This window comes from Coenobita brevimanus, chromosome 55, assembly GCF_032717465.1.
Source record: "Coenobita brevimanus isolate Jiangsu-jjx chromosome 55, ASM3271746v2, whole genome shotgun sequence".
Classification (NCBI taxonomy): Eukaryota; Metazoa; Arthropoda; class Malacostraca; order Decapoda; family Coenobitidae; genus Coenobita; species Coenobita brevimanus.
Window position 1 is genome coordinate 22,004,713 of NC_137008.1, and position 12,234 is coordinate 22,016,946.

Sequence of the window (12,234 nt, forward strand, 5' to 3'; positions counted from 1 at the left end):
GGTATTAGCGGGGATATTTTTACGACATGTCGGCGGGTCTTCTGATAGATCAGTAAAGTCTGATTTTTTATGAAATTCAAATCCTTAAACTGTACCCTGCCCCAGCAGGATTTGAACCCCGGTCCGTTTGGACTGCAAGCCACCTCTCTACCGATTGAGTTGACATCTCATCTTTAAGAATAATAGTCAAACGTCAAGATCACACGACAAAATCGGCTAAAAGTTTCTATCTGATTTAGACCAAACTTTGTGGAAGGGTTCATGTATAGGGAAAAAAAAAAAAAAATAGGTTCTGAAAACAATCAGTCACAGGTGTTGGTTACAGAGTAAAGTCATGGGCCAAGATAAGTCGGCAATGTCCCCTCAAACTTTTTTTTTTTTTTTTAACAAAAGTTGGAGGAAAGGTTGAGAACTAAAAGAACTATGTCATTCCATTTTGAGAGTAGTCATTTGAGTATCAAGGTCACCAAATCCTTTTCACCACCCTATTTACATCCACTCTATTCATATGACCTTACTGTTGAAATGGCGCTGTCTTGAACCATACTGCCAGTATACTTCACTCCACAGCTGTCACGAATCACATCATTTCTTTTCTTTTCTTTTCTTTTTCATTTTATGCTCTTCACACGCACAGACCTCTTTAACTCATTTCCGCTGTCCTTGCTACAGACTTTTCATTCTCAAAGCACTCTAAGGTCTGACACCTATACGTTGATGTGGACACTAAAACCCTCTTGTAATATTTACATTAAAGTCTCTACTTAGTATGAAGTTGTTTATAGAAGCAGCTGTTTTTCGTCTCTGTGTCACCTTACTTTCCATTTCCTCTACACAGTTGCCTTTCTTTCTATCTGCTTCAACTACAGTGCGTGTACTTAAAGTCCCTCACCAGTTCAAGACTATCTCCAGTCTCTAACACAACATACTTAAACTAACTACTCTCTTAACAACCATCACCTGACTCTTAAATAACTTTCAAAGAACCACGCTTATCATATCTTTACTATCCACACCGTTAGAATCAGTTAAATACAAGAAAATTACTAAGAGTCTCTTTGTTGTGATTCAGTCTCCGCTGAATAAAATCGCCTGGAGTAAAAAAAAAAAAAATACATATAACGCAAACTTGAGGGGATTGCTGGCGACTCAAGTAAACCTTCCAGGGTTCCATGTCTCACCTTCAGCAAAACATTATCCTGCGGTAACAATAATATACAAGCAATGTTGACGAGACTATGAGAGTGTATGGTATAATGTCCAGATACAGTCGGTAAGGTAGAGTTGTTACGGAATCACCAATATAAAAACAGAATTATGGCCGTGTGTGTTCTTGTAATCAGCACTTGTTTTCACATTAGAGTCCTTGTTATCTCTCCATCACACTCAATCTTAATTATCTACGGTTCTTACTCCTATACTTTGTTGATTGGTATCTTCCGTGCATAGGCTACATATTGCTGGAACGTAATCAGCTTCCCCCCTTAAACTTAACTTACCTCTCTCTCTCTCTCTCTCTCTCTCTCTCTCTCTCATTTATCTAACTTTTCTTCTTACTTTTTCGTGATTGGCTTTCTTCTTTGTCTTCTTGGAACCTAACCACCTCACAATGAGAATCAAATAGCCAAAGTTTCTGCGTTGGTCGTGGCCGTCTTGGAAGTTGATCGAGTGAGACAATGGGCTGAGTGTGTGTCTGGTGGGGCTGTAAATTACTTTTATTTTTCCGTTTTCACGTCCTTCCCATCGATCCTTATTGTCCTCTCTCTTCATCTCGCCTAAAATTTGATTCGCATCCCTTTCGTTACTTATACTTCCTCAACTAATCATCATCCACTTCTCTTTTCCCCACGAGTCAATCGCCCCACCCCCTCCCCTCCAACGCCTACTATACCCTGACCATTGATAACCCTTGCAAGGTAATTTAGTTTTAATACTTTCCGTTATCATATGGTGTTATTCAGTTTAGGAGAGTCTCCAGTTAACGAAGGAGTTAATGAAGCCTATATCTAATGCCATCCGTTTGACCAACCTCTTATGTGCTGAATAAAATAGTCTGAAGTACTGTATCATGAATGTGAAAAACATTTTACGCCTTGGGAAACGACCTGTGGAAGACTTCCAATTCCCCTCGGTTACAACCTCTTCTTCATTGTTCTTCCTTAGTGTTAAGATTTAGTTCTCATTTTATCTTTGACAAACATTAATAATTCATAATTATGTTCCTCCAAACTCCCCGCAAAAACCACTCGAAGAAAAAACGGAAAAGATTCTAAAGGGCGTTAATTTTTACTAAGGATTTTTTTTTCATCTAATCTCTGTATGCGTGCAACAACTTATTCTTTTTACACCCGCACTCGCAAAGCGAGAGCTGGTGATATATTTTGTTCAACGCGCACGTGTGTGTGTGTGTGTGTGTGTGTGTGTGTGTGTGTGTGTGTGTGTGTGTGTGTGTGTGTGTGTGTGTGTGTGTTTCTATGTGTTTGTGTGTGTGGGTGGGTGTGTGTGTGTGTGTGAGAGAGAGAGAGAGAGAGAATTATTCAAAATATATTTTGTCTGATTTAAATAAAATTTGGTGAAAGGGTAGAGTAACAACCATCAGGTAGCCTTTTTTTATAACAAAAATTGAAGTTTTTCTCCGATGTGGACTAAATTTGCTGATGTCTGTGAGCGTCGTGCCTTGAGTGTAAATGTAGAAAAGAGTAAAATGATGGTATTCGAGAGAGAAGGTGATTCCCAGTGTGAGGTTACAGCGAATGGAAAGAGACTGGAATTGGTGAGAGAGTTCAAATGCCTGGGTACAGCGATAGAAAAGAAAGGAATATGTGCAAAAAAGTAGAAAGTAGAGTGATGCAAGGAGGGAGAGTAGCTGGTGCTATGAAGGCCTTGATAAGAAACAGAGGCGTGAGTGTTCAAGCTGCACGAAGCTTACATGAAAGAGTGTTAGTTCCAGCTTTAATATGTGGATGTGAGACTATGGTGTGGCATGAAAATGAAAAGTCAAGAGTGAGAAGTGTGGAGATGAGACTGCTTAGGAATGTATATGGAATACAGAGAGTGGATAAGATACGAAATAATGTGATTCGTGAGGGATAGGGAGTGAGAAAGTCTGTGGACGCCAGAATCGAAGAGAGTGTACTGAGATGGTATGGTTATGTGGAGAGAATGGAAAACATTAGAGTGGTGAAAAAGGTTTATCTGAGCTAATCTAAAGGAGGGAGGAGGGTAGGCCAAGGAGAAGGTAGAGGGATATAGTGGATGAGTGTGAGAGGAAGTCATGTATGGAAGTCAGTGAGGCTAGGAGACTGGCAAGAGATCGAGCTGACTGGATGAATGCTGTGAAAAGAAGCGCATGATCAGGGATTTGGCACCCCTATTTAAAGTGACGGCGTCCGGACTGACTCTATCGGATTCGTTTATGTGAAGCTACAGAATGTGGTGCAAATTTGGCGTATCAGGTACAGCCAGGATTCCGGAGGCTTGAATGATGAGTCAATGGAAGCGTGGCCCATTGAATTGGGCAAACCTGGGCTGTCTTGACTCTGCTACTCCTCGCCATGCCCTAGGGTGGGAAAGAAGGTCTGGATGATGATGATGATGATGAAGATGATGATGATAGCCCGATGTTGTCGGAAGTATTGAAGGTATTGCAAAAACAAATTTGTTGGATTTTGAGAACACTCATTCAGTGGTCAAGGTCAAAAGGCAAGGTAAAATTGGACCCGTGCGTCTTTGTGTCAACCATATAACTATCAGTTTTGTTTTATTTAAACCAAATTTGACTTAAGAATTAATATTCGACCAAGGAGTTGAGCTTCTGTTTCATTAGAAAAGTAGGTCAAAGATCAAGGAGACATGGCAAGGTTAATTTGTACAGTTCTTACGCAATAAACACCAAACTCTGTAGAGGGGTTTTGGTCTTAGTATCAAACATGGATAATGGGATCTGATTTTGAAAGCAATCAGTCAATGGTCAAAGTCACTGAGAATAGTCAAAACAAAAGGACACAGAGATTGGTCAACTGCAACAGTTTTATCTAATTGGTCATCTGCAACAGTTTTATTTATTTTGGACCAAACAAGATGGGGCTGATATACGCAAGGCAAGAATGAAGGTTGGTGGAGGATTAGTGCCCTTCCCTGTAAAACAATTAACTCTGAGCCTTTGACCACCCCGTTTGGGATACATGGCGTCTGGCAATGGATGGATGGATGGAAGAATGAAGGAATTCGATTTTGACAGCAATCGGTCGAGTGTCAAAGTCGAAGGGTATGTCATGTGTCTGTCTTTTAGGGCAACAGGTGGTCGCGGGTAAGAGTGTTCTTTAGTTTCTTGTCGTTATCATCCTTTCACAAATGACTGACTCGCAACCACCGACTTAGGAATTTTACAGGAACATAAGTTGCTGCCAAACTTTCGAAACTAGTCATGCTGAAACATAAAACTCATTCTCAAATTCAGTGAATCAAAGTCCAAATTGAAAAGAATGTATGCTACCAGACTTCGCTGAGACAAAAGCCTCCCTAAGTATTCATTGCATGCCACGAATGTAATTATGTCTGGATGATGGGGATGATGGGGACCGAAAGTCCCTTTACCCCCGAAACAGTACCCCAAAAGAGGCGACAGAACCATCAGATCTGAACCTCTTACCCTACTATGCAAGAGCGGCTGAAATGCCTCTTTGAAACGTCAGATGCATATGAGTGAAAGGCAGGAGAAAGAAAATAGTAAAAACGTTCTAGAAAAGGTAGAAGATAATGAACAGGGTAAATGTTTTGTGGGTTCTGGTTGTAGGTCATGCTGTATGGTTGTACATATTTGCAAGCTCTGGGTTAAGCAGTTGACGAACGAGTATTCAAGCGGAGACACAAATTTTGCTATTACAGTACGTCAACATTCACATGTATCACTTTAACTACAGACATCTCTTCCCCATTTGAACTTTGTCACTGTGGTAAAGGGTTAAATTCTGGCTAGTGTTTCTTTTATGGGAAAAGACCCAGAGTTCTTGGGTCAGGGATTCTCACACTTGGGTTGTGACCACTAGTGTACCTCAAAGACGGCTTGTGTGGGTGGCAAGGTGATTCGAAAATGTTTGTTCTTTCTTCGATAAAAAGCAGTAGCAGCTAGTTCTTTAATGTCCTATTAGTACAGCACCGGCATATCCAAGTAATGCCGTTGACAGCGATCCCGTCCTCCCCCGTTAGAAATCCTGGCTACGCCCTTCAGAAACACCAGTAAGAGATAAAATATAATATTCACTATTCAGAAAAAGAAGAGAAAGAAAACTGTTGATTGAGGTGGATTTGACACGAGAGAGAGAGAGAGAGAGAGAGAGAGAGAGAGAGAGAGAGAGAGAGAGAGAGGAGGGGCACTGTAACCTCATGCTTCTTTGAACTGTGCTGAGATATCTCATGATAACTATGTCGGTGCTAACTGTAACTGTCAGCATCTATGAGGTCCACTCTTGAACTGGGCCGTCTCCTCGAAGAGAGAGTTATGGTTGGCCAAGTGCAAATGGCACGGCAGTGTTGGAGTAGCTATGTCTATGTCCACCAGAGTCTGTGCAGTGTCACTGATACGCGTAGAACAAACACGATGCGAGCATAAGCATGCATCATCACCTACTATGAACGTCCACCACGGATTGTATTTTCAACCTGAGACACAAGGTAGAGCCAGAAAGCAAGAAAAATGCATTACATTCGCACCGTCTCAGATTACAGCATAATGTTTATGTACAGTACACAAAAATACTATTTTTTTTTTTTCACTGTAAAAATGTTTTTTCATACATCACATCCGTTTTGGAAAGAAAAAAAAATCTGGACTTGTATCCCGGTGCATCTCTGGCAGCAACAAGTTAGTGGCAGAAAAAAAAGATGAACAGAGTGTGTCAGGTGCGATGTATATCTGTTTCCTCTCACGTCACTACTTTGGCGGGAAATAGTGTTGCGAGTTTGGATCTGGTAACAAAGAAAACAGAAAGCAACACCGATATATAGACAGACTAATTTAAACACTAAGTCACTGGAGAAAAGAGGTTAAAATCGAATATGGTGTGAAAATGACTGAAGACAGTGTATACCGATGTGAAAAAAAATAATGATCAGTAAGGCCTTCATTCTTAGTCGTTTTGAAATAAGAACGTTCGATTCTCACTTCATTGATGACGACTTTTCCATTCTGCCAATCCCTGTCAAGAGAGACATTTTTAACAGGAGAGGTTTGATTTTTAGACTCCATTAACCCTTTCATTTCCAGGAGACTACTCCTAAGCTAAATAAAGCAGTATTCAGGCAGCAAGAATAATTATGAAAATACGTCTTCCTGGCAAAGGGGTTAATCGTCGTCATAGTTTAAGGAAAAACAGTCTCGCTTATTTCAGTTAGATCATTGTTGTATATTTCTCTACAAAATCATACTAACTTCCTTTCTTTCAGAGTCCGGGAATAAGCTACATTTAAGAACCCTTGCGTTCAATATCCAGTACCTTGTTACGACGATATTTACTCCCAATTAATTTTAGAAATGAGCGGCCTGGCCCAATCCGGACCAACCTGACTGCCATGCTAAGCAGAAGCTAATATACCCTATGTGAAGTAGAGTTGAAATTCTTCCTGCATGAGATCCATCCATTCAATAAATTTTATCAACAAAAACTCACCCATAAAGGCGTATGAACCCCATGGAATCTTAAGTTTTCCTAGGGAAAATCAGTGCATGCCTCAATTACGAAATTACAGTATATTAAAAAAAACATTTTCTGTTGTAACAATGTGCTTTTGGCATCAGCTTTATCAATTAAATATCGGAGATTCCGCCTATTTACTTCAGAGGAATATTGTGATAACATGGACTCTCTCGCTCGTCACGCGCTCACAAAGCGCACTGTACTGGTGATTAAGTACATACATTGGTAACGGTCAATAGTACGTGTTCGTTGACGGTGTACCTGACTCGTGTGGGCATAACCAACAGCTGGCACAACCACCAGGAAAGCATCAATCGAAATGACTAATTATAATATTGCTAGAACAAATAAGGAATAATTCAAGTCACTCCAAATTCTGTAAGTGCATAGATGGGCTTTAGGTCACATCATACATAAATTTTAAAGTGTGCCTGTCTCTGTGATTGCCCACCACAGAAATTAAAGGAAAAACTATCGAGAATGTCCCATTTGGGTCTAACAAGGGTAACTTTGTATGTGGAAGTGGATGGTGAGGCTTTAGGTTGTTAAGTTGTGCCCCTTGTGGCCAACAATACAGTACGGTAGATCTGATAAGATCAACATAGTGGAGCTTTGTGGCTAATTAATGTAAAATTTTTAATTTCCTCCTACAACCGTATTAATATTACAACTTAAAAATCGATACATCAAGTCATTACGATGTTGCTTTAAAATGCCCAGGTGAGAAGGAGGGTCGGCAGATGGGTCAAGTGGGTGGGAGGGATGTCTGGGGTGGCCAGGGGAACTAGGTGGGTGGACAATGTGGGTGGGGTGGTGTGAACAGGGTTGGTGGGTGTGTGGGTGTGGCGGGGCCGGGTGAATGGGTATGTTGGATGGGCAGGGTGGGTGGTTAGTGAGAAAATAAGTCCGTGGGGTGAACAAATTCATGGTAGGAATAGGTCCTTGGGGAATATACTCCCGGAGATATGGGTCCAGGAGAGAATGTTGGCACAGGAAATAAAATGAGACTCAGTGGGTCTCCCACAGGTGAGTGGTCCTCCTGGGTCTCAGGGAATGCCAATATATATGATTTTATTATTTTTTTTTCCACCCACGACAGGCAATACCAGGACGCTTGCTAGTTAAACATACAAATACTTAGACTCAGTCATGGGAGTCATAATCAACTTTGTCAGTTTATTTCCAGTAGCACAGTTTGGGTTCTTTAAGGTTCATAGTCATTTATTTCCCAACAGGTTACTATCGGCCATTTAAAATTCATTCAAACTCTTCACATCAAACAGCCTCAGGAGGCCAGTTCAGGTTTACTCAAGCCCAGTTAGATCCTTACTGAGCACATTAGGTCCAGCTCAGCCAATCACATGCACTTTGGCAATTTTGGTCACCTTAAGGAATTTCAGGTTTAATGTGGACACGTGCATGGAAAAGTTTGAAAGGAGTGGGAGATTGTTTTTGGTTGAAGATGTGAATAGAAAAGTAGGGAATTTGAAGGTGGATTTGGTGAGGGAGGTGTACCTGCAGAAGTGGATTAGAATGGTAGTGCTCTAGTGGACATTTGTGCGGGGAGGGGTTTGGTGAAAGCCAGTACCCTCTTTAGGCACAAAATGATCCAGAGGTATACATGGTGAGTGATGAGAAAGATGGGTGGTGAACTGAATGATCAGAAGGCAATGACTGATTCTGTGTTTGTGGATAACAGAATGAGAAGATCTGTAACGGATGCAAGAGCATAGAGTTTGGAGGAGTGGACTTACTGACCACCACCTGGAGGCAGTGAAAGTCAAGATGTCAATGTAATGGGGGAATAGAAGGAGGGAAGGAAAGAGTAGAAAGACTGAAAGAGGATGGGAAAAAGGCAGAATATAAGAGTGAAGTGGAGGAGCGATTGGGTAAATATGATTTGGAGCAGATGGGGAAGGTGGAAGTTGTGTGCAAGATATTCACAAAAGAAATTTGTGCAGCAAGTGAGCTGGCGTGTGGGATGATGAGAAGACGAAAACCGGTGCAAGGAACAGCATGGTGGAATGAAAAGTTGAGACAGGCAGAAGTGCAAAAGAAGAAAGCATATTGTGACCTGGGGCATGGAGATGCTTGAGAAACGGAAGAGAGAGTAATATGTAGAGCGGAAGACAGGGGTGAAAAGATTAGTAAGAGAGAGTAAGAAGAGAGTGGATGAGGAGTTTCAAAGGGATTTAAGTGTAAATTGGAGGGAATATAAGAAAATGTTCTGGAAAGAGGCAGAATGAGTTAGGCAGGGTGAAAAAGAAGTTGGTCGGGGAGTGAAAGATAAAAATGGTAGATTGCTATTGGAAAAGAGAGAAAACTTGAGCAGGTGGAGAAAACAGTTTAAAGGAATGTTTAACATGGAGAATGAAAGTAACGCAAGTATAAACGGCTGGGGAATAGCTGGGAGAAAGAGCGAGGAGAGACGAGAGGAAGAAATCAATAGGACGGAAGTAGTGAAAACAATGAAGAAAATCATAATGGGAGAAGCCACAGGAACTGATGGAGTATGTGGTGAATGCTGCAGCATGGGGAGGGTGATATTAGTAGAATGGATGTGAAAGATGTGGAGATTGTCCTGGGAGGAAGGTAGAATTACGGAGGATTGGAAGTCAGGTATAATGGAAGAAAAGCATGCGGGAGCTGAATGCTAATTCCCCACCAGAATATGCTGTTGGCCAAATGGAGGGGGCTCCCCGACGGGAGGGGGCAGGGGGGTGGGGCCGCCACTGGGGGGGACGTGGGGCAGCACCCCCCTAGAGGTGCCGTGGGTTGGCGGCCCCCCCGGGGGGCAGAGGGTCGACGCCACCCCCGGGGGGAGGGGGTGGATGGCGGCGCCCCTCCCTTGAGGGAGAGGCACTTAATACTCTGAAGGTTTCATGCTGATAGCTCGAGCCGTTCATGAGGTATAATGGGAATAGATTCTCACACACACACACACACACACACACACACACACACACACACACACACACAAGCGCACACACACACAAGCGCACACACACACAAGTGCGCAGGTGCAGGCAAAAACATTATTGCTCTGCCTTGGTAAAGGCAGGCGATAATTACTCCCCTGCACAAGGAAAAGGGGAAAAGGAGCGTGTGGTAATAGTAGGGACATTTGTCTTCTTAGTGTAACAGAAGTATATGGCAGGATACTGACAGAGTAGGGAAGTAACAGAAAAATTGATTGGAGAAAATCAGGGAGGTATTAGGAAGGGAAGATGTTGTGTAGATCAGATATTCTTAAGTCATTAGTGGAAAAGTTTCTACAGATGAGAAAGAAGTTGCATGCAGCCCTCATGAATTTAGAGAAACCATATGAGAGGGTGGGTAGACAAGGAATGTGGAAAATCTTAAGAATATATGGAGTAAATGGGAAGTTACTGAACGCCGTGAAGAGTATGTATGAGGGTGCTAAGGCTGGAGTGGGAGTGGACAGTGAACTGATATATTTTTTTTCTTTTTGAATGTTGGACTGAAACAGGGATGTGTGATGTCTCCATGGTTGTTCAGTCTGTACATGTATGGGGTTATAAAAGAGATACAAGGTAGGGCAATATGATGTTGGAGCGACCCTAATGAGAGAGGGAAACGTTTAGAAACTCACTGTACTGTTGTTTACAGATGATATAGTATTGTTAAGTGAAGACTAAGGGGAACTGCAAGGTTCGGTGAATGAGTTTGCTAGAATGTGTAAGAAACGAAATCTAAAGTAGAATGTAGGGAAAAGTAAAGTTATGGTCTTCAAAAGAAATGAAGGATCCTTGTCTCGACTCCATAACAGTGGAACATGCACAGGTTAAGTAAGCAGCAATTTTTTTTTTTATTATCTCCAATTCTCCAGCACAACCATGAATCACCTCCTTGATAACGAAAGCACTGATACTGGCCAATGGAGCAGAACAAATGGCATGGAGAGTAACAAACAAGGAATTATTTACAGAAATGTCAAGCGGGGTGCTAGTCTCGGGGCGTTTGGTCTGGGGTCAGTCAGACAATGATGCAGGCAGGAGCCCATCAGAACCACCTCCCACCCCGAAGTGGGGGTAGATGGGGAAGCAGTAGGGGCGTCCGCGATAGTAACCACCTACCCCTCATGGGGAAATTGGGAAGAGAGAGGAAAAAAAGAGGAAAGGACCATACACCCAGGGAACAAAAACCTAATTTTAAGATTACCATCTCAAACTTCTCTCGCGAGGCCACGCCACTGTCAGTTCACACCCCAGAGCTACCAGTAGGAGGACCACTCCACAGGTATATATATATATATATATATATATATATATATATATATATGATATCTCTAGGGTGAAGGGAGAATTAGAACTAGCTAACCTAATAGGAATTCACTCTAAAGGTGTAAACAAAGCTAATGCCAGTGGGGCAACCCGGCAGCTAGATGAGAGAGAAACAAAGCACGTCCGTACCCTCCACAACTGTGCGTCAACGTCACTAACTAAAACTTTATTGGGAGGGGCCTATTGACCAAAGTCCAAGGCCATGGCCATTTAGACAATTTTTTTTTTCTCATACTATAATATTGTTCAATCTTTTATTTTTTATTCTTTTTATTTTTAATATATTCATATATTTAGCTACAGGTTATGATGAATGTATCTATATATAGTATATGCAGCTCTTCTCAGTAGGGTGGAGTCAAAGGCTTTTCATCTCATTAACTCTCCTCCTACTGGCTCCCTTCAACCTCTGCCTCTTCGCCGCACTGTTTCATCTTTATCTCTTTCTATCGCTACTTCAATGGTCACTGCTCCTCTGAACTGTCTGCTTGCATCCCTCCACCTCTATGACAGGTGCCTAGCACCCGTCTAGAGCAAATCTCATCCCTTTTCTGTCCGTCTCTCTAATGCATGAGTTAACCGTTACTCTCAGTCCTTCATTTATGCAATAGCTCAGCTCTGGAACTGTCTCCCTCTGTCTGTATTTCCTGCTAGCTATGATCTCCAGTCTTTGAAACGCAGTGTGTCCAGGCATCTAGAAATGATCGGATCTTTGAATTTGGCTCTGTCTTGTATATTGTTTTTCTCTTTGAAGGAACAGTTTGCGGGCTCGTGGCCTTTGGTTCTTTCTTCCTAGCAAAAAAAATACGGCATTTATCTATCTATCTATCTATCTATCTATCTATCTATATATATATATATATATATATACACATATAAACACATGACTTTATAAATTGGAAACATATGTTCAGTTAACACAAAAGAAACCTACGGTATGCTAAGATCATAACATCAATAAACTTAACAACCAAATCGCTATCCTTCGCTAAATCCTAGAGACAAAGAGCTAAATCTAACATACACGAAAAAACTTACACTAATGGATAAAATGCCTCGTCCAGCACAACACCATCGACTGCAGATGTGTAATACCTCTCTACTTTACACACCTTCACCATCACCTGCTGACTGTCAGGCAAGGCATATGGATTAATATAGGGGACATCAATATATGAAAGAGAAACAAACAAAACAGGAACTTTTTTATATTCCATATACGTCAACTGTTGCAC